Raw genomic sequence first — 22,251 nt, forward strand, 5'->3', positions numbered from 1 at the left:
AAAATGTATATTCAATAAATTGTCAGGCAATCAAGATTCTGTTGCTTTTTTTTATCTGAACTTAATAGAAAATTTGATATAAAATCCAAGAGAAATAGCAGATAAACATCAAATATTAATTTCAAGACACTCAACAAGGACAAACTTTACATGTGGAAATGTAAACCATGTCTAAGATTATCATTAATAAGTGGATAGTTTGAAAGAAAGATTGGGGTAGAGATGAATGCAATGTGATTCTAAAAAGCAAAACCTTGTAAGAAAAGGTAAAAAGAGAAATTAGATTATATGAATGAGGTACAAGAGTAAGAACTGACACAGAAAAATTAGATGGGGAAGGGAAGCTGAAAGTTCTGAAATCTTACATCTGGAACAGGTTAAAAAACCCAATACATATATATCTAGGATGGTATTACTGTCTTCTAAATATATAAGAGGGAATAGGATAAGGGGGGTATATAGATTAATTGGGATGAGATAAAGTGTGTAGATTAATGGGAATAGGATGAAGACAGATGGAAAAGGGGAAGGAAAAAATGGCAAAAGAGGATAAGAGAAGGATCTTTGGAAGGGGATAGGTTAAGCAATAAAGTCAAGGTAGCAGGAAAAAGTAGAGGAGTCAGAAGGGATAGGAAACAAATTATACACACAAAATAGAATTTATTAGAAAAAAAGTAGGGGTAGTAACTATTGAAATCTCAAAGTTAAAGTAAAAATAGATTCAATTAAACGAGAAAACTAGGGAAACTACACTATATATCAGATATATTAATTTTGTTTTAGACTTTTAAATAACTAGAAGATATGAGGTTGGAATATTGCTGTGGCATAGTGAATGATGAATTGGTGGATTTAGAAAAATATAGAAAGATTTGGACCTAGGAAAGATAATGTTATCCACCTATAGAGAAATAGTTGTATTATAGTACAACCTTAGATAGATATATATTACTGTATATGTGAATATATGTGTATGATTATGGATATCTATATATGTATTCTATGTGTAGGTATATGTAAATATAGATGCATTTAATTATTGCCTGTTTGGTGGATCTAGGGAGGAGGAAGAAAGGGGGGAAACCAATAAAATAAAAAGTGCACATCAGATAACAAAAGAAAACCTACAATAAAGCAAAGAAAATATTGACAGTTCTGAATACAATGTGGTATATATTACATAGGCTTTCTTGAAATGGAAATTTATTGTTTCATGTTTTGAATCATCTGTTATGTTCTGCTGTGCACAAGATAATTTTTTTCTATTTTGTATTTAAATTTTAAATAAATACATATATAAAAGAAAGTGTTCAATGTGAAGAATTAGTATGGAATCATGTGCAATCACATGATTGTTCACCACTGGAAAATGGGGCAATAGTAATCCACTTGGCCTCTCCTTCCCTCAAAATGTTAACACCCAGTGACAATAATTATCTCATCTTCAGTCATTGGACTATTATGATGGCTATCAAGACAGTAAGATGAGGCAGTAAATCACAGAGTGGGTAGATGTTACACCAAGGTTTCTCTTCCCCTATTGGGGGGAATTCCAAGTTATACATTGTCTTCTGTAATGGGCCTGGAGTTAGGAATATCTTAGTTTAAATCCAGTCTCACTGCTTATCAGAATGTGACTCTGGACAAGTAATTTATACTCTGAATGTCTCACTTTCCTCAACTGTAAAATGTGGATAATAATAGCACCTGTTTCAGGGTTGTTATGAGGATGAAATGAATATTGTAGAGTATTTGGCATAGTGCCTGGAAGATATATGCCCTTAATATAAGCTCCCTTCCCAATAATTCATGAGAGTCCTGAATAATTGTGAGAGCCCCCAAATTCATCAGTTGCCACAATCCTGAGTTTTGTTGTTGTTGAGTTTTTCTCTTTTTTTCCCCTCATGTCTGACTTTGTGACCCCATCTGAGGCTTTCTTGGCAAAGAGACTGGACTAATTTGCCATTCCACTCTCCAGCTCATTCTATAGATGAGAAAACTGAGGCAAACAGGGTGAAGTGACCGCTCAAAGGTCACACAGCTAATAAGTATCCAAGGTCAGATTTGAACCCAGACCTTTTGGACTCTAAGCCAACACTTTATCTACTGCTCTTCTAGCTGCCCAAAAAAACCTGAGCTAAGCCTCTCCAAAGTCATTTAGACTACTCCCCAGATAATATACAATCAGCCCATCAATAAGTCTAATAGACAGATCCTTTTCAAGATGTCCTTTTATAGACATCTTGATTGTGATTGAGAGACTAAAGGTGTAACCATCCCTCCTATACAATTGAGGCTCTTATAGATGCTCAGTGACATGATTGCTCATGATCACACTATGAAGTCTCATAGACAGGATTTGAACTTCAGCTTTCCAGGCAGCTAGTTTAGTGCTATAATCCCCCATAACACATTGCCTCCTCCTCTTATTAAATGATAAAATGTGAATTCCCCAGAATTCTCCATGTAGCAACTTGTCCCATTACCTAATTTTCTGAACTGAACATGAACCATGATAAAATGTCATCCGGTCATCCTCCTTTTTGTCCTGAAAGAGGGGGAAAATGACAATTGTGATGACTACTGGAAAAGATCTCAAGGACTAGGGATTCCTTTTTAAAAATATTTTCCCACTTAGTAGGAGTTTACTTTTTCCAATTATGTGTAAACATAGTTTTCAACATTCATTTTGCTAAAATTTTGAGTTCCAAATTTGTTTTCCCTCTTCTCAGTTCCCTACTTCCTCCCCAAGACAGCAAGCAATCTGATATTAGGTTATACATGTAAAATCATTTTTTCCATATTTCCATATGAGTCATGTGAAAGAAAAATCAGAACAAAAGGAACAAACCATAATAAAGGGAAAAAAGTCAAAATAGTATGTTTTAATCTGCATTTAGTCTCTACAATTCTTTCTCTGGATGCAGATGACACTTGCCTTCCTAAGTCTCGTAGAATTTTCTTGGATCATCCTGTTGCTGAGAAGAGCCAAGTCGATCATCACACAATCTTGTTGTCACTATGTAAATTGTTTTCCTAGCTCTGCTCACCTCACATCGCATCAGTTCATGTATGTATTTCCAGGCTTTTCTGAAATCAGTTTGTTCATCATTTCTTATAGAACAATAATATTTCATTACACTCATATACCATAACTTATTTAGCCATTCTCCAATTAAATAGGCATCCCCTCATTTTCTAGTTCCTTGCCACTACAAAAGGGCTGCTACAAACATTTTTGCACATGTAGGTCCTTTTCCCTCTTTGATGATCTTTTTGGGTTACAGACCCAGTAGTGGTACTGCTGGATCAAAAGATATGTACACTTTTATTGCCTTTTGGGCAGAGCTCCAAATTGCTCTCCAGAATGGCTGAATCAGTTCATAACTTCACCAAAAGTTCATTAATGAAAGACCAGGGATTCTGAACCTAGGGTGCATATACTCCACCCTCCAGAGTCTGTAACTAGTTTTCAGGAACTCTGTGAACTTGGATGAGGCAGAGAACAAATGAGATGTACCTCTTCACTAACTTCTAAATGATCTTGAGCATCTTCTTCAATAAGGAATGAAGGCAAAAAAACCAGGATTCAGAAAGGGAGTCCATTGCTTTCCTTAGATACAACTCGAAAAATGTGGAGGCCTCCTGATCTAGAGTATAAGCAGCTCCATGTCACCTAGGAGACCTTCAAGTGCTTTGTCTTGGACCACAAACCTAGTTCAGAGCCTGGATGAACCCCAGGCCCTGTCTTCAGCCACCTCCTTCTTTGTCTTCTCCTTTTCTCACTACACCCACTGTACTGCCAAGTTTGGTGCCAGTTTACTGAGATCTTCTCAACAACTTCAAATCAGTCCTACAAGTCAAGTTATGTGTGCTTATGCATTTTTAAAAACTCTACAATACATGGTACATTGCTGTTATGGACCGGAACTTGAAACAAGGTGCTAAGTATTATGAAACTACTAAGGTACTAAGAGTTATGAAAAACCAAGGTTTGATTGTAACTTGGGAGCAGATCATTGAACTTTTAGAAACATTACAATACACATCTCCTTGGTTCTCTAAGGAAAAAGAATTAGATCCTGACAAGTGAAAATTAGTAGGAGAGCAACATTCAATTTCCAAGAAACACTTTATACATATAGCTTAATACAATTGTCTTTAGGAAATTATATAAGTTATAGAATAAGGAAAAAAGAAGAAAGATCAAGAGAGGGAGGATACAGATAAACCAGGTGAAAAGGATGAAGAATTAGATAAGAATAGAATTAAATACAATTTTGATGAAATTAAGGAGTGTGGTGCTTCACAACAGGAGCAATTAGGACATTCCCCAACCCTTGACTTACCCCTCAATTAACCCTTCATGGGTTGAGGGAAGAGGAGGGGGAGAGGCAGTGACACAATCAGCACCACCTATGAAGCAGTCTAGGACAAAACTACAAAAGGCAGTATTTAAGCAAAAAAAGGACAGCATATATCTGATTTGATATTGTCATTGAAGAGCTTGGCACTTCAGGTCAACAAAGGAGAAGATACACTCCTTTTGATCTAGAAAAAATCAAAGATTTGAAAAAGGGTTGCACTCATTATGGGGCTACATCATCTTATGTTAAGATATTACTAGAGAATTTAGCTTATGAAATCTTAACCCCTAATGATTGGAAAACTATAGCAAGGATATGTTTAGAACTTGGACAAAAGTTGTTGTGGCTTTCAGAGTATAGTGAACTATGTAGGATTCAAGCTCAATGAATTAAGCAAACTGGAGTTAATATACAAATCACCTTTGACCAACTAGAAGGTAAAGGTCAGTATGCAGACGATTTAGCACAGATTAATTACCCTATAGCAGCATATGAGCAAATTGCTGCTGCTGCTATAAAAGCTTCTGGCTTTCTCCCAGGTAAAGATGTAGGTGAAGCCTTCACAAAATAGAGCAAGGTCCCAATGAATCTTTTGCTGATTTTGTGGGACGTTTGCAAACAGTTGTCACAAGAACTACTGGAGAAAATGCAGCTATAAGAATTATAAGAACTGGCTAAGGAAAATGCTAATAAGGTTTGTAAAAGAATTATATGGGGAGTACACAAAGATACTCCTTTAGAGGAGATCATAAGATTCTGTGCCACAGTGGGCACAAATGCTTATTATACACAGGCTATAACATAAAATATGGGAAGACAAGGTCCCTCTTGGCAAGGGACTTCCAGAGAAACTAGTCAATGCTTTCAATGTGGTAAGTAGGGCATCTAAAAGCTCAATGTAAGCAAAGAGATAGAGAAGACAGGGTGTATTATGATTTTAAAGAAAAGTTCGGATTCACTCCTATAAATGATGCTCTCAAGCTCAGTTAAAAAGTAAAAGTAAAAAGTTTTAATCAAATAAGACAAGGTACAGACAATTTAGATTTACACAAAAAAACAAATAGAAATAAGAACAATTAACAACATGACAATTATAGCAGAGGAAGAGAATACATCACCAATTCAAGGGAACCTCAAAAACTCAAATGGCTGGGAGTCCCATTTCAGCCTCAATCAACTTGAATTGTGTAAAGATTTTCCCGGGCGAAGGGTCCTCCCTGTGGGTGAAGCTCGACAGGTGATATAGAACACTAGCCTTTTATATGTTTTTTTTTAGACAAAGAAGACCCTTAGTCAAGAAGTTTGGCATGTATGCATGTGCAGAGTATGTGACCATCTGGTATGTTGACTCATTCCATATTGTCTATACCTTGACGTGTTTCCTTATCAATTGTATATGTTCGGGGAGGAAGCCACTCAGCCCTAAGCATAAACATTCCCAGGGATGGCTAGTTCCTGGTACCTATTGTCAAGGATATATAGAGTTCATGGAACAGTCAAATTCCCATAATTTAGAAGCTCAGGCCTGTTAGATTTGAGTGAGCTTACAATTCTAATATGAATTTTTAATTTCTTATTCACAGGGTGAAAGAATAAGACCCAAAACCCTATGTCCAAAATGCAACTGAGGCTTCCATTGGGTCTAAGAATGTAGATTGATGCAGGGAAATGAGAAGCGGGGCCCAGCTAGAAAACCTCAAACAAAAAAACAGGTGGGGCATGATGGCAGCTGGGTTTACATCCAGAGAATCTTTAGAAATTCATTATTAAGACATGGATCAATCAGCCAAAAGGCAATCAAATGGCAGAAAGGGATTATATGATCAATCAGCCAAAAGGCAATCAGATGGAAGAAAGAGATTACATAATCTATCAGCCAAGAAGCAATCAGAGAGGAAAAAGGGATTGCACTTATGGAAAATAGAGTATATGCAGTAGGGACTACTGAGACATCCCCTGGAGAGGTGAAATCTGTTCCTCTCCCGCCATGGATCCCTTGCCTCCAGGCACAGTAGGCTTGAGAATGTCACCTCCTGAGAGTACTTACAAAACTGTGTCCATCCATACACTGATGTGAGAAACTGGGGAATGTGTAGATACCATCCCAGTCACTAACACAGGTAGACAATGTGTGACTTATCAACCAGGGGAAGTAGTAGCATCAGATTTACTGATACAGACTCCTAATAGGCCATCTGGTGATAGTTGCCCAGATTTTAACTTCAAGTAATAGAATTCAGGAATATTCTGGACAGCAGCTGTAACAGCTGACCAACCTATGCTCACTATCTATATAAATGGCATACCATTAGAAGGACTGGTAGACACAGATGCAGATCATACAGTCATCAGAAGTGCCAACTGGCCCAGTCACTGGCCAAAGATTAAGGCAGACACCTACATGTCTGGTATAGGAGGATCAATACCAGCTGAAGTTAATGCTACCCCTTTGAGATGAACTTTTGAAAGTGAAACAGGAGTTTTACTCCTTTTATAGGTGAAAAAATCCCCATCAATCTGTGGGGAAGAGATATTTTACAACAATTAAGATTAAAAATGAGTACTTCAGTTTTTTAGGCAGGGCTTCTGTTGAAGGCCTGCCAACACTTTCACCTGTTCCTATCCAATGGAAAACAGATACACCAGTGTGGGTAGAACAGTGCCCCTTAGGTAGTGAGAAAATTCAGGCCTTATTAGATATAGTACAGGAACAACTTGACCAAGGACACATACAACCTTCTCTAAGTCCTTGGAATTCCCCTATATTTGTTGTAAAAAAAGAAATTTGGAAAATGGAGGATGTTGACTGATTTAAGAAGAGTAAATGAACAGATGGAAACTATGGGAACTCTTCAGCCTGGACTTCCATCTCCTACTCAGTTGCCTAGAGAATGGCCTCTATGGGTTATAGACATTAAAGATTTTTTCTATTCTATCCCTCTAGATAAGGAGGATATGAAAAGATTTGCCTTTTCGGTGCCCAGCGTTAAATTAGCTGAGTCTTATAAAAGATACGAATGGACAGTTTTGCCACAGGGAATGAAAAACAGCCCTACTATGTGCCAAATGTATGTTGCTGCTGCTCTTACTTCAGTAAGAAAAGCATTTCCAAAAGTAATATTGTTACATTATTATATTTTGTGGTGTGTACCTGAGGAACAAATGTTAGAAACATGCTTACAAATGACCATAGAAACACTAAGAAACTATAAATTGCACATAGCTGCAGAAAAAATTCAAAGACATGCTCCTTTTCAATATTTAGGGTATGAAGTATACCCTAAGATGCTTACAATACAACAACTTTCCTTAAGACCAGAGAAGCTAAACACCTTAAATGACTTTCAGAAATTGATAGGAGATATCCAATGGATGCGTCCAGTGTTAGGCTTGACTACCTATCAATTGCAACCATTATATGACATTTTAAGAGGAAACAGTGCTTTAAATTCACCACACCTGCTTACAAAAGAAGCTGAAGAGGCTTTGAGAGATGAACTGGCTTTATCCAATGTGGTTGAAAGAGTCATTCAAAAACCCTTGGAAATATCAGTTTTTTGCTACAAAAGAGGCACCCACAGCAGTCCTTCATCAAGGAGACAGTGTGATTGAGTGTGTGAACTTCCCAGTGCAACCAGAATAAAGCCTTACTCCTTATCCAGTGCTTGTGGGTAGAATTTTATTAAAGGCCATTAAACGAGCAGTACAATTATCCGGGATAAGACCTGACAAGATATACATCTTTTATACCAATGCACAAATTAATGTGTGGTGTGAAACCATCTCAGAATGGTAAATTTTATTGGCCATGGCTCCAAATTTTACACATGGATCTCCATTAAAGATAATCTGGCTATTACATAATTGGCAATGGATTTTTGAAGAGAAGTTTTCTAAGGCTCCTCTTAAAGGACCAACTATCTTTACAGATGCATCCAAACATAACATTTGTATATACTCTCATGATTTAATTATAGAGTAGTGAGAATTCCTTTTCAGTCCACTCAGCAGGATGAATTGTATGCAATTATGCTAGCTCTTACTTATCATCCAGGAAATTTAAATATAATATCTGATTCAGCCTATTCAGTAGGTGTGGTACAAAGATTTGCCAAAGCCCAAATAAAATTTGCAACTTCTAATATATATCAGCTCTTTAAGGAACTTCAAGAGCAAGTGAGAAAGCCTCCAGATAAGATTTATATCTTGCATGTCCACTCATGTAGTGGACTTCCAGTTCCTATTTTTGATGGAAATTCAAAGGCAGATAGCCTTTTAACTATGTTAGCCAGTATGCCTTTATTTCAGGAAGCCCATGAATCTCATTCTAAATATCATCAGGCTGCTCAAGTTTTACATTTACAACTTGGGATAACAAAAGAGGAAGTTAGGAGCATAGCAAAAGCCTGTACAGCTTGCCTTCCACAGCGTGGAAAACGCTCCTACACTCCCTCCAGGGAAGAACCCTCCTGGTTTGAGACCTGATGAAATCTGGCAAATGGATGTAACCCATTATAAATCTTTTGGCCATCTGTCTTTTATCCATGTTGTAACAGATACCTTTTCAGGATTTACTTTTGCAATACCAACAGCCAAAAAGACAGCCCAAGTGGTCACTGAATTTCTTATACAAGCTTTTGCAATTGTGGGTATGCCACAAGCAATAAAAACAGATAATGGACCTGCATATACTTCTAAACATTTTTCACATTTTTGTGCACAGTATCAGACTTTACACACTACTTGAATACCTTTTAATCCTCAAGGAAAGGCAATAGTAGAGAGGAAAAACAGACATTAAGACACTTCTCCAAAAAACAAACGAAAGGGGGAGCCACAGGTAACCCTAGAGAACTTCTATATTTAGCTCTCTATACCATTAATTTTAAAATTTTTCATAAAGATTCACTGGCTCCGGCAGACAGGTTTTATAACCCACTGAAGGGCAGTGTTTAGTTTGAGCAGCTGCACTGTCTTTAAATAATTTCCAGGTGATGTGGAGAGATCCAGAAAGTGCTGAATGGAAGGGACCCAATAGGTTAACTGCTTGGGGAAGAGGGTTTGCTTGTGTCTCTATAGATGGAGAAGGAATCAGATGGTTGCCAATGAGCCATATTCACCTTCTCCATTGGAGAGAGAGAGAAAACAGTGAAAAACCTCAAAACAAAGGAGAAGACCTAAGAAACATCTGACATTGAAAGAGCATGGCTGATAATGAGACTGTTGCCGCACTTCAAAACCAGCAGGAATCACTGGATTCTCTGAGACATGATAAGACTGATACAGGACTTCAAAATCTGCAGGAATCATTGGATTCCCTGAAATGAAAAATTATTGATGAGCCTATTACAGGATTTCAAAACTTGCAGGAATCATTAGGTTCCTTACACATGTGAAGTAATGCACAATAGATTCCTTTTGGACTATTTCTAGGACTTATGGACTTGTATAATTCCTCATGTTGATTCATGTTATTTGTCATATCACTACTAGCCTGTGTTACTATGTGCTTATGTAATTTATGTATTTATATGCAATAACTCCCATGTTGATGGATTTATGCATACCTGTTTCCAGTGTGACCCTTCTGAAACCCACTAATCTGATTTCCCATTTCTTTTGATGTTTTCATCTCCATCTTGAGATGTCAGGGAGAGTGTGACCACCTCCTTTCATGGTGTTTTCACCACTTTTTTGAGGAGTCAGGAAAGTCATGATCACCTCTTTTTTGGGGGTTCTTACCTCCTTGAGAAGTCAGGGAGGTCATGTCCACTAATGTTCTTTTTTTTTTCTTTTGAGAGTAAGGATTAAATTTATTTCACAGCACCAGGTTTTACTATAGCCATATGGTGACTCCAAGCAGTTAAGAAATATAATAGAAAACTATCATGTTTTACTATTAATCTTCTGTGCTAATTTGCCATGCCAATTAAAAAAAAACTATTTGTCAGTCATCAATTCTTTGATTCAAAGTAATGTGTTAAATGTTTCAAGTTTTTGAGATTTATTTATTTATTTATTTTTTATTCATTTTTCCAAATTATCCCCTCCCTCCCTCCACTCCCTCCCCCCGATGGCAGGTAATCCCATACATTTTACATGTGTTACAATATAACCTAGATACAATATATGTGTGTAAATACTATTTTCTTGTTGCACATTAATTATTAGCTTCCGAAGGTATAAGTAACCTGGGTAGATAGACAGTAGTGCTAACAATTTACATTCGCTTCCCAGTGTTCCTTCTCTGGGTGTAGTTATTTCTGTCCATCATTGATCAACTGGAAGTGAGTTGGATCTTCTTTATGTTGAAGATTTCCACTTCCATCAGAATACATTCTCATACAGTATTGTTGTTGAAGTGTAGAGTGATCTTCTGGTTCTGCTCATTTCACTCAGCAACAGTTGATTTAAGTCTCTCCAAGCCTCTCTGTATTCCTCCTGCTGGCCATTTCTTACAGAGCAATAATATTCCATAACCTTCATATACCATAATTTACCCAACCATTCTCCAATTGATGAGCATCCATTCAACTTCCAGTTTCTAGCTACAACAAAAAGAGCTGCCACAAACATTTTGGCACATACAGGTCCCTTTCCACTCTTTAGTATTTCTTTGGGATATAATCCCAATAACAGCAATGCTGGGTCAAAGGGTATGCACAGTTTGACAACTTTTTGGGCATAGTTCCAAGTTGCTCTCCAGAATGGCTGGATTCTTTCACAACTCCACCAACAATGTATCAGTGTCCCAGTTTTCCCACATCCCCTCCAACATTCATCATTATTTGTTCCTGTCATCTTAGCCAATCTGACAGGTGTGTAGTGGTATCTCAGAGTTGTTTTAATTTGCATTTCTCTGATCAGTAGTGATTTGGAACACTCTTTCATATGAGAGGATATAGTTTCAATTTCATCATCTGAGAATTGTCTGTTCATATCCCTTGACCATTTATCAATTGGAGAATGGTTTGGTTTCCTATAAATCAGGGTCAGTTCTCTATATATTTTGGAAATGAGACCTTTGTTAGAACCTTTACTTTTAAAAATATTTTCCCAATTTGTTACTTCCTTTTTAATCTTGTTTGCATTAGTATTGTTTGTACAGAAACTTTTTAGTTTGATGTAACCAAAATCTTCTATTTTGTGATCGATAATGATCTCTAATTCTCCTCTGGTCATAAATTCCTTCCTCCTCCACAGGTCTGATAGGTAGACTATTCTCTGTTCCTCTCAAGTTTTTGAGATTTAATAAGGAACTTTTATTTGTGTGCAAATAAAATGTAGAGATAGAGATAGAAATATATGTTATTCTTAATTTTTGTTTTAATAAAGGCTTGTAGAAATGGATACATAAAATTGGGAAAATATTTTTAAAGTTAAAGGTTCTGACAAAGGTCTCATTTCCAAAATATTAAGAGAACTGGCCCTAATTTACAAGAAATTAAACCATTCTCCAATTGATAAATGGTCAAAGGATATGAACAGACAATTCTCAGATGATGAAATTGAAAGTATATCCACTCATATGAAAGAGTGTTCCAAATCAGTATTGAACAGAGAAATGCAAATTAAGACAACTCTGAGATACCACTACACACCTGTCAGATTGGCTAAAATGACAGGAACAAATAATGATGAATGTTGGAAGGGATGTGGGAAAACTGGGACACTGATACATTGTTGGTGGAGCTGTGAAAGAATCCAGCCATTCTGGAGAGCAATTTGGAACTATGCCTAAAAAGTTATCAAACTGTGCATACCCTTTGATCCAGCATTGCTGCTATTGGGCTTATATCCCAAAGAAATACTAAAGAGTGGAAAGGGACTTGTATGTGCCAAAATGTTTGTGGCAGCTCTTTTTGTTGTAACTAGAAACTGGAAGATGAATGGATGTCCATCAATTGGAGAATGGTTGGGTAAATTATGGTATATGAATGTTATGGAATATTATTGATCTGTAAGAAATGACCAGCAGGAGGAATACAGAGAGGCCTGGAGAGACTTACATCAACTGTTGCTGAGTGAAATGAGCAGAACCAGAAGATCACTATACACTTCAGCAACAATACTGTATGAAGATATATTCTGATGGAAGTGGAAATCTTCAACATAAAGAAGATCCAACTCACTTCCAGTTGATCAATGATGGACAGAAACAACTACACCCAGAGAAGGAACACTGGGAAGCGAATGTAAATTGTTAGCACTACTGTCTATCTACCCAGGTTACTTATACCTTCGGAATCTAATACTTAATGTGCAACAAGAAAATTGTATTTACACACACATATTGTATCTAGGTTATGTTGTAACACATGTAAAATATATGGGATTGCCTGTCATCGGGGGGAGGGAATGGAGGGAGGAGGGATAATTTGGAAAAATGAATACAAGGGATAATATTATAAAAAAATTACTCAAGCATATATACTGTGAAAAAAAATTCTAAAAAAAAAAAAAAAAAAAAAAAAAAAAAAGAGAACTGAATGGTTTTGACAACCATAATTTGCTCCAGGCCAAGATGGATTAGAGTAAAACTTTAGTGAACACAGCAGATAATAACAACTTTCAATAAGTACACATAACTGTTTTCTGTGTTGCTAAAAAACAAAGAAAGAAAAGAAAAGAAAAAGTAAATAATTCAAACTCTAAAAAAAAAAAAGAATTGGATACATAGAAAAACAATGAAACAGGATTCTGTGAATAGTTCCACAATTCAGATTGAATCTCATGTTAATTATCCTCAATTTAAGTATTTGTTGAATAATTAGAATACATACATAGATGTATATACAGTAGAAATTATAATTTTTCCTTTCTTTAGTAAGTATTGCTACTTATTCCTAAACAAAATCCTCTTTGAGAGTCTAACATTGGCAGAAATTCTAGTATATTCATATGTACTAATGTATTCTATTACAGTATGAAGCCAGACTCCCCCCTCCAGGTAGTCTTTTAAAAATTTTATAATTATAACTTTTTTTTTGACAGTACATATGCATGGGCAATTTTTTACAACATTATCCCTTGCACTCACTTCTGTTCAGAATTTTCCCCTCCTTCCCTCCACCCCCTCCCCTAGATTCCACCAATGTTCTAAAACAAAAGAAGGCGGTTGATGTTATGGGCCAGAACTTGAACCAAGGTACTGTGAAGTCCGGCTTAGCACCCTGGATGCCTTAGAATCAGCTAGAGTCAGGATAAGCAAAAGCCTTTGGTCTTTATTCTTGGTCTTTAGGGGGAGAAGTGAAGGGAATGGACACAAGCTCTCCATAACCTCCCTTCTCCTTGTCCAAAGCCAAAGTGACTCTGGCTTGTCTTACTCCACCCCAGTAGAGTGGGAAGAGCCATTTTCCAAGCATATGCTAATAGAGTATTGTCCAATAGAAATTCCTGAGTTCAAATCCAGCCTCACACCTGTCCTAGCTGCATGACCCTGGGCAAGTCACTTGACCTCTGGTTGCCTTAATCCACTGGAGAAGGAAATGTCAAACTACTCCAGAATCTTTGCCAAGAAAACCTTATGGACAAAACTGGTGTGTTATGGTTTATGGAGTTATAAAGAGTCAGACATGACTGAAGAACAAAGACTGCAAAATACTTTGGATGTATTATCCCACTTGTAGAGATACACCTGAGATAGATACCATTAGTTATTATCTCCATTTTACAGATGAAGAAACTGAGGCCGACAGATGTTAGATGACTTGCCGAGAGTCACAAAACTAATAAGTATCTGAGGGTCTTCCTGATTCCAGGAACAATGCGCTATCACTGTACCTACTACATACACCTCAGATTGAGAGTAGGGGCCTAGACATAAAAATACAAATCAGAAAAAAGTTATTTTATATTCAGAAAATGAATGCTAATCACAACACATACATGTCCATTTGATGGGGAAAAAAAAACCCAGTAATAATCATGGGACTAGGTTTGACCCTTGCCTTTTATCCTGCCCTATGAGAAACTTACCCAGAAACAAGGTTGTTTTTTGGGACTCAGGGCATATGTGACTAATCATGTTTACAACCCTTATTATTTGAAACATGTAGCACAAATCAAGGACCCTGCACCTGGATAGGTGGACAACTTCATCCTGTATTTCTGTTCCTTGTGATTAACTTCCCACATAAGAACTAACAGCATGTAATACTTTGTCTAGAAACTAGTATAAATGTAGTACTCTGCCTAGATTGCTTCTGGTCCTTTAAGAACTAAGCCCACTTTGCTGTTTGCAATAAAATCTGCCTTGACTGAAAACCGATTTAGTCCCTGGAATTCTTTTCCTGAGTGACCCTCACTAATCCTGACTGATTTTCATCATTTTCCTGGTCACATTTCCAGGTATCTTAGATAAAGCCTAAGTCCATTTTCAGTAGCTGGGATCCCCAAATGCCTAGAACTCTCAGCATGGGATGCAATCCCATTAAGATCTAGGTTTTTAGGGATTCTCTTAGGTATCCAGACTTCTCTCTAAGAGGAGGATGCTTTGCCTGATAAAGTACTTCATTCTTTCTCACCAGGATACTAGTGCAGGTGAGTCACTGTAGGGTTGACAAGTAAGAACAAAAGTGAAACATAGGACAGTTCCTATCTCTGCACAAAGACTCTCCCGTAGTTTGCCTTTTAGCACACTGGGACAAATTTGGCCAATAAGATCTAAAGAATAGGAAGCTCATATTTTACTGTAATAAGATCCACAGTAAAGTTTAGAAAATCAAGAAATTTGGCTAGAAAACAGATTGCCTAATTACAATCTTGCATTTCATTAGATCTGTTCTGCTGATGAGAGGATAAACAGACAGAGGTTTCACATATTTAAGCCTTTATGGCCCTCTCCCAAGGTCCTGCCCTTAGAAAACTTTGCCCTATGCTTCTCAGTAAATTTGTCCTGCCTAATGAGAAGCCTAATCTATTGGATGATCCTATCCTGGCAATACCTACTTCCCTCTCCCCAATCCCTTCTCCCATCACCCTTAATCACAACTTCAGGATCCATGTCTCTGGCTTGTTCTGATGGAGATCTCAGGGGCCAAGGTTTCCCTTTCTTCCCATCTTTATCCTTATCTTCAATATCTTCAAGACTTTTCACCACTACCTGTAATTAGTCTTTTAAGTACCCAGGAGTATAAGTACACCATATCTGCCCCAGGTGATGGTGCCAGAAAACTCTGCACCAATGTTTCCCCTTCCCATTGCTAACAGAGAAGGTACTATGAAAGTGCATGTCCCTGTGACAGATCAAAAAGAAGTTGGGATGATATTCTGAAAACCCTATCAGAATTACAGAGAGTCTTAAAGCTGTCCCCCCCAGCCTGGGGTGATCTTCATATTATCATATCCTCTTACTGCACCACAGAGGAGAAAAAACAATCTGGGATCTGACCCAGAAATTTGGGGATGGTTTAACTGAGGCCTACTCTACTCAACACCCTCCAGGAGCCATAGTAATTCCTGCAGTGCAATAATAATAGTGATAGAGGCAAAGAGAGATCATATGATAACCTGTCTAGTTGAAGGAATGCAGAAAGGAATCAACAAGTAAGTAAATTATGAGAAACTTAAGGCAGTCACCCAGGGCACTGAATCCTGCTCTGCTTCTTGATAGGTGAAGCCCTTAGGAAATATACTAATATGGACCTCAACTCCCTGGAGGGGGCTGCTGTCTTAGTTATGCACTTCATTAGCTAGTCCTCCTGAGATATCAGGTGTAACTTCAAACTTCAACCTCAGTCTGGAACCCTAAACTCTTATGGCACAATTACAGGAACTGCTTTTGTTATTTAACAATTTAGACCAGGCTAGAGACAATAAAAAGGGATTAGAGGGATCATATGAAGAACAGGAACCAAAGTCACAACCTTGCCACAGTGGGCCCAAGGACTATAAAGGCTCTATTGTTTGAAGGAATGTCACCTAAATGCCCCTAATGCTGACTTTTGTTGCTACAAGGTAGGCCACTGGAGCCACGTCCCCTTTGAAAGGGCATCTGTACCAGAAACGGCTTTGTCCTTGCCATCTACCTGGTCACTGGAAGCAAGATTGTCCTCAGAGACCTTTGGAAAGTTGAGTTGCCTCATCCCAGTACCTGGCTTTTCAACCAGAGGGTTTGGATTGATGGGCTTGGGGGAGGATTTGACTTCTTCCTTTCTCATCATTTTGGCTGAATTTTGGTTAAGATGGATATAGCAACTAAGGATGTCATTTTTATTGTAGACAAAGCAGCCACTTACTCTGTCCACTCACAGTTTGTGGGTCCTAAAAACCCCTCTGATCAACTTCTGATAGAAATTGGGGAGATATTTACATAGAAGTCTTTACACTGTCAACAGAGTCTCTCAATGTAGGATTACTCTTTCCCACCCCCCAGTTTTTATGTACTCTCCACTTGCCCTGTCCCTTTGTTAGGAAAAGACCTTCTGGTTAAGCTATGATCTCATTTTACCCTGATTCCCACTTTGGACAGACTCCTTTTCATCTAAGCCAGACCACAGAACATTCCAGCTGAAGTTCAGAAACATATGGAGCCTAAGTCATGGGACCAAGGAATTCCCCATCATGCTATATGTGCCACTCCGATCCAGATCCACTTAAAAGAATCCAGAAGCTCTTTCCTCAATTGCAGTACACTATTTGGCTCAAAGCTAGGCAGGGATTGCAACCTCTTAATAAATTCCTAAAGTATGATCTTCTTGTGCCCTGCCATTCATACTGTAATAAAATATGCCTATAATCCTGGTGAAAAAGCCAAATGGGAAGTACCAAGTGGAACAAAACTTTAGTGTAGTAAATGTGCAAAATTTGCCTAGCAACAAAGGTTATTTTGGGGGACTTGGGGCACACATTAGTAACCATGTTTATAACTTTGATTCTTTCAAATATGTAGCATAACCCAAGCCCCCTACACCTCACTGGGTGAGCAACCACATTCTGTTTTGTTGTTTCTTGCGACTATCTTAGCCTGTAACATCTGGTATAAATATGGAACCCTTTGTGTAGTTTGCAGTTGGTCCCTTAAGAACTAAGCCCATCTTGCTGTTTGCAATAAAATCTGCCTTGACTGAGAACCAACTTGCTCCCTGAAATTATTTTCTTATGAGTGTAAACTGTGAGCATTGTTTTTTTTTTCCGTTTTGTTTTGTTTCTCTTCCCAGATTATTTTTACCTTGTGAATACAATCCATCCTTTGCAACAACAACAACAACAACAAAATTCGGTTCTGCACATATATATTGTACTTAGGATATACTATAAGATATTTAATATGTATGGGAATGCCTGCCATCTAGGGGAGGGGTGGAGGGAAGGAGGGGAAAAACTTGGAACAGAAGGGAGTACAAGGGATAATGTTCTTAAAAAAAATTTACCTATGCATATGTACTGTCAAAGAAAATGTTATAATTATAGAAATTAATAAAAAATAAAATAAAATGAGCTGGAGAAGAAAATGACAAAAAAAAGAAATTATTTTCTTGAGTGACCCCAACTGATTCTGACCAGGATCTGTTTTTTTAAGCTGTATCTATACACACATATACATGTATATGGATGTAATGTGAGTTTGACATAATCTCCATATATACCAGATTCTTGTTATGTGGTGTACACATATATAAATAAGGGGAAAGGGGGAAAAAGAGAGGCAGACAGAGACAGAGACAGAAAGAAGAAAAATCTTCTTTCTTATATTAATAAGATCAGAATAAGGGCTTAATCTTGCCTACTTATACAGTGTCCCAAAAGTTTTAACTTAAAACTGCATTAAAACTTTTGGGATACCCTGACAGATTAAGCAGCTAAATCTGTTACATACTGTTACTATCTTGTTTGTATATTATCACCTTCATATCTGGATATTTCTCTGTTTTTTCTCTTAATGGGGTTCTTTAATGGATCATTTTAAGAAAGAGTTTTTTTTTTTTTTTTTTAAGTGGGTTTGGTAAGCGAACATTGTACACAGCAGCAAGATTATGTGATGATCAATTCTGATGGATGTGGCTTTTTCCTCCCCTCTGCTACCCCTTTCCTCCCTTTCCCACCCATTTTCTCCACTTGCCTTCCCTTTTCTCCTCCCCCCATTCCTTTTCCACCCTTTTTGTCCCCTCCCTTTCTCTTCTCACTTTCTTCTTCCTCCCCTTCCCTTCTTCCCCTTTTCCTCCTTTACTTCCTCTTTCCCCTCTCCCTCCCCTTCTCTTCTTCCTTTCATCTCCTATCCCTTTTCTCTGCTTCCCCTTTTTCTCCTGTTTCTGGCTTCCTAAAAGCCATCCTTTGTATTAGATATTTCTTAAGGGGGGGGGGGGAAGAGACATCTATCTTGACAGAAGAAAAAGGTTCAGTATCATCATCTTGAGTAAGTGGGTGATTTGAATCATCCCAGTACATGCTGTGCTGCTATCTTGAATACCTTGGTGGTGGTGGGGAAAGAAATGACAGCCCTGAGACCTAGCTGTGAGGTGTACTTGGCCCATCCTCCCACTTGGCTCTGCCCTGATCCACCTTAGAAGCTGGCCCTTGATTGGGTGATAAGCACAAGATATCTCCAGGAAGGAGTCTTTCACCTTGGCTTTTGACCCTTTCAATAAAGACCTCAGTTGGGGTCCCTGCCTGAGAGTAGCCCTCTGTTTTCACTCCCACTCCTTGAGGTAGCCCTTCCCATGCTGGCCTGATCCTTATTCTGACATCATCTTGCTCCGCCCCTTTCATCACAAGGCCAGTTCTGTTTCTAAGGCGTCTCTAAGGCAGTGTTCCTTCTTAGAATCATAGTGGTTGTTAGCCGGCAAGTGGATCCAGGGACTGCTCTGAGGAGCAGTTTTCTCCTGAGATAGAGCCATTCCCTCCCTCCTAAGCTTATCTGCCCCTAAGGGGGCAGAGTGCCTTCTTCCCCAACCTATGTCTCAAAAGACATCTCCTCCTAAACTTACCTTATCTCTTTACTGACCAAGCTGTGGCTCAACCTTTTTTTTCTAGGCCAAGATACTGAAAGGTATCTTCCAGAGGCTGATCTGAGTGAGGCATCTGAGTTTGTAGGACACCAAGCTGATCCTGGCCATCTCCCAATGGCACAAAGGAAAGACTTTGCCTTTACAGATTCTTCTCTACACTGAGCACCAACAAATCAGTGAGTTACTATCCATTTTTGTGTCTTTGCCTTATTTCCTGAAAATAGGAGATCCAGATCCTGAATCCTAGATAGCACCCAAACCTTCCCTGACCAAGATCTCCCAAAGTGTCTCTGACCAGATTGAGCTTGGCTGTTGGCCTTTGTGGGCATTGAGACATAAGTTACCCCCCACCCAGCCTTCTCCACTGAGCTTATGAAAAAATTCTTTCTAGACTTGCTTTGACCATTTCCCCCTGGACTGAGATGTCAAAAGATGTCTGTCTCATCTTAGAGAATGGTATTGCCAATTTTTCCTCAGATTGAGATCCCAAAAGGTTTCACCTCCTGGATTTATCTTAAGTCATCTAAACTCTTGAATTCAGGATCTGAGTCCAAGCCACTTCAACCTTTTCTACATACTGAGTCTTATCCAAGATTAACTTTGGGTATTTTACCTCCCCTCCCCAAAGATCCTGAAAGGTTTCTCACAGATTAATTTTGGCTTTTCTTCCCAGAACCAACATCCCAATAGGTATCCTTTCCCAGACTGACCAGGAGGGAATTATCATCCCTCCTTGAATTAAGATTGTAATCCCAGGCTGTCCCAGGCCATAGACTTTTCTCCCTAGGGAGAGCATCTGCAGTGTGTGAGACTACTTGTGTGTTGGGTCCATTCATCTTTCTGTCCATCCATTATCTGTCCATTTTTCTTTTTTAGTCTGTTCTCCTATTTACAATTCCAGCTTTACATGACAGTTTCTTACTCTGAACAGACTTGAACAACAGCTGTGTCCTGATCTGCTTCAGGATAAGAACTCAGGAAGAGCTTGAGGAGATCTCAGGAGAGTGGTCGGAGGTGGAGCTAACATGAATTGGAGTTTGGCACTTCCCAATTCTCCACTATCCTGTTCTAACAAACATGGAGACCGATTCATTCCTTCTAGAGCTGGAGCCAACTGGAACCTAAACTTCCATAGACTATATGAATCTGAGGATTCAACCAAGCAGAAAGAGAGCACAAAAGATGCCACATCATCTAATGGCAAAGTTAACCCAGTCTATTCTGCCTTGTTGAAGAATGAGCTACTAGAAGCTGCAATTGAGAATATACAGGATCCCAAGATAGAGGACCAAATGCAACAACCTTGTACATCACCCAAAAAGAATCTTTTTACATATGCTCCTGTCACTAAGCGCTGGAGACCTGATATCAATGTTGAAGCCTTTCCTTATGTCTTATCTCCCATCAGCAACAAAAGTAAGACATTGCTAACTTCTCAACAAAAACAGATCAGAAAAGTCCCTCAGAGCCCTTTTAAAATTCTTGAGGCCCCTGATCTCCAAAATGACTTCTACTTGAATCTACTAGATTGGTCTTCCCTAAATATTGTCACTGTGGGCCTGGGCACTTGTGCTTACCTGTGGAGTGCTTCTACCTCTCAGGTGGCCAGGCTGTGTGACTTGTCTATGGAAGGAGATTATGTAACCTCTGTGGCCTGGTCTGAGCAGGGGAACTTGGTAGCAGTTGGCACAGATAAAGGTTTTGTACAAATTTGGGATGTAGCTACAGGAAAGATACTGTGCACAGTGGAGGGTCATACAGCTAGAGTCAGTGTGCTTGCTTGGAATGCAGACCAGATATCTTCTGGAAGCAAGGACAAAATGATCCTCCAGAGAGACATTAGGGCATCTCCTTTGCAGTCCGAGCGCTGGCTGCAAGGTCACAAGCATGAGGTGTGTGGGCTAAAGTGGTCCACAGATAACCAACACCTGGCCTCAGGTGGAAGTGATAATGCAGTTATGATCTGGAACCTCTGTAGTTTAAGGCCTGTCCTTAAATATACCAAACACGTAGCTGCTGTGAAAGCTATTGCATGGTCTCCCCACCAGCATGGTCTGTTAGCATCAGGTGGTGGGATAGCAGATCGCTCTATCCACTTCTGGAATACACTAACAGGGCAGCCTCTCCATCATATTGATACCAGTTCCCAGGTGTGCAACCTGGCCTGGTCCAAACACAACAATGAGCTAGTCAGCACCCATGGGTATACTGAAAACCAGATCTCCATCTGGAAATACCCCTCCTTGACACAAGTAGCTGAACTCACAGGTCACACCAACCGAGTTTTGTATATGGCAATGTCTCCTGATGGAAAGGTTGTAGTTACAGGGTCTGCAGATGAGACCTTGAGATTTTGGAATGTTTTCCACAAAGCCTGTTCAGCAAAGGAATCGAGATCTGTCCTCAGTCTCTTCACTAAAATCCGATAACTCTTTAACACCACATCCAGAAGCACACTATGATGAACTGAATCCTAATGATCAACTGGAATGGAAAAGAGGTGGGGTGGGCTGCTGGACCAGGAGAAAATTTTGAAATTCTTATTAAATTTCTGTTTACGAATCTTGTTGAATAATTTGGGGGAGGATACATGGTTGGGTGGAACCACTCATATATAATTCTTCACAAAGGGCATCCAAAAGAGAACCAAAAAGGCAGGCTGGGAGGGGAGAGGGAACTCCTCCATTTCACAGGGTATCTTTTTCTAACAAATTTACTTCCTTGTTTTATCTTCCTTGAGGGTCATGGTGGGGGTGGGAGGGTGAAAATGGTTAGTAAAGAGGATTGGGGCATGGTGAAAGATCTCTTGGATCTCAGATTCAGGGATGTCCCCACCCCCTAATTCAAATGCTGAGGTCCAGAGGGACCACAGGGATCAAGAGCCTGAAATTTCATAGGTTGGACCAGAGAAATGAAATGCTTCCATCCTAAATAAT

General features: G+C 38.8%; 1 pseudogene; it reads left to right on the forward strand.

The window, feature by feature from the left end:
* Positions 1 to 19,135: 19,135 nt before the first annotated feature.
* LOC141548312 (fizzy-related protein homolog pseudogene) lies at positions 19,136 to 21,877 on the forward strand (annotated as a pseudogene).
* Positions 21,878 to 22,251: the final 374 nt, after the last annotated feature.

Source organism: Sminthopsis crassicaudata, chromosome X, assembly GCF_048593235.1.
Source record: "Sminthopsis crassicaudata isolate SCR6 chromosome X, ASM4859323v1, whole genome shotgun sequence".
Taxonomy (NCBI): Eukaryota; Metazoa; Chordata; class Mammalia; order Dasyuromorphia; family Dasyuridae; genus Sminthopsis; species Sminthopsis crassicaudata.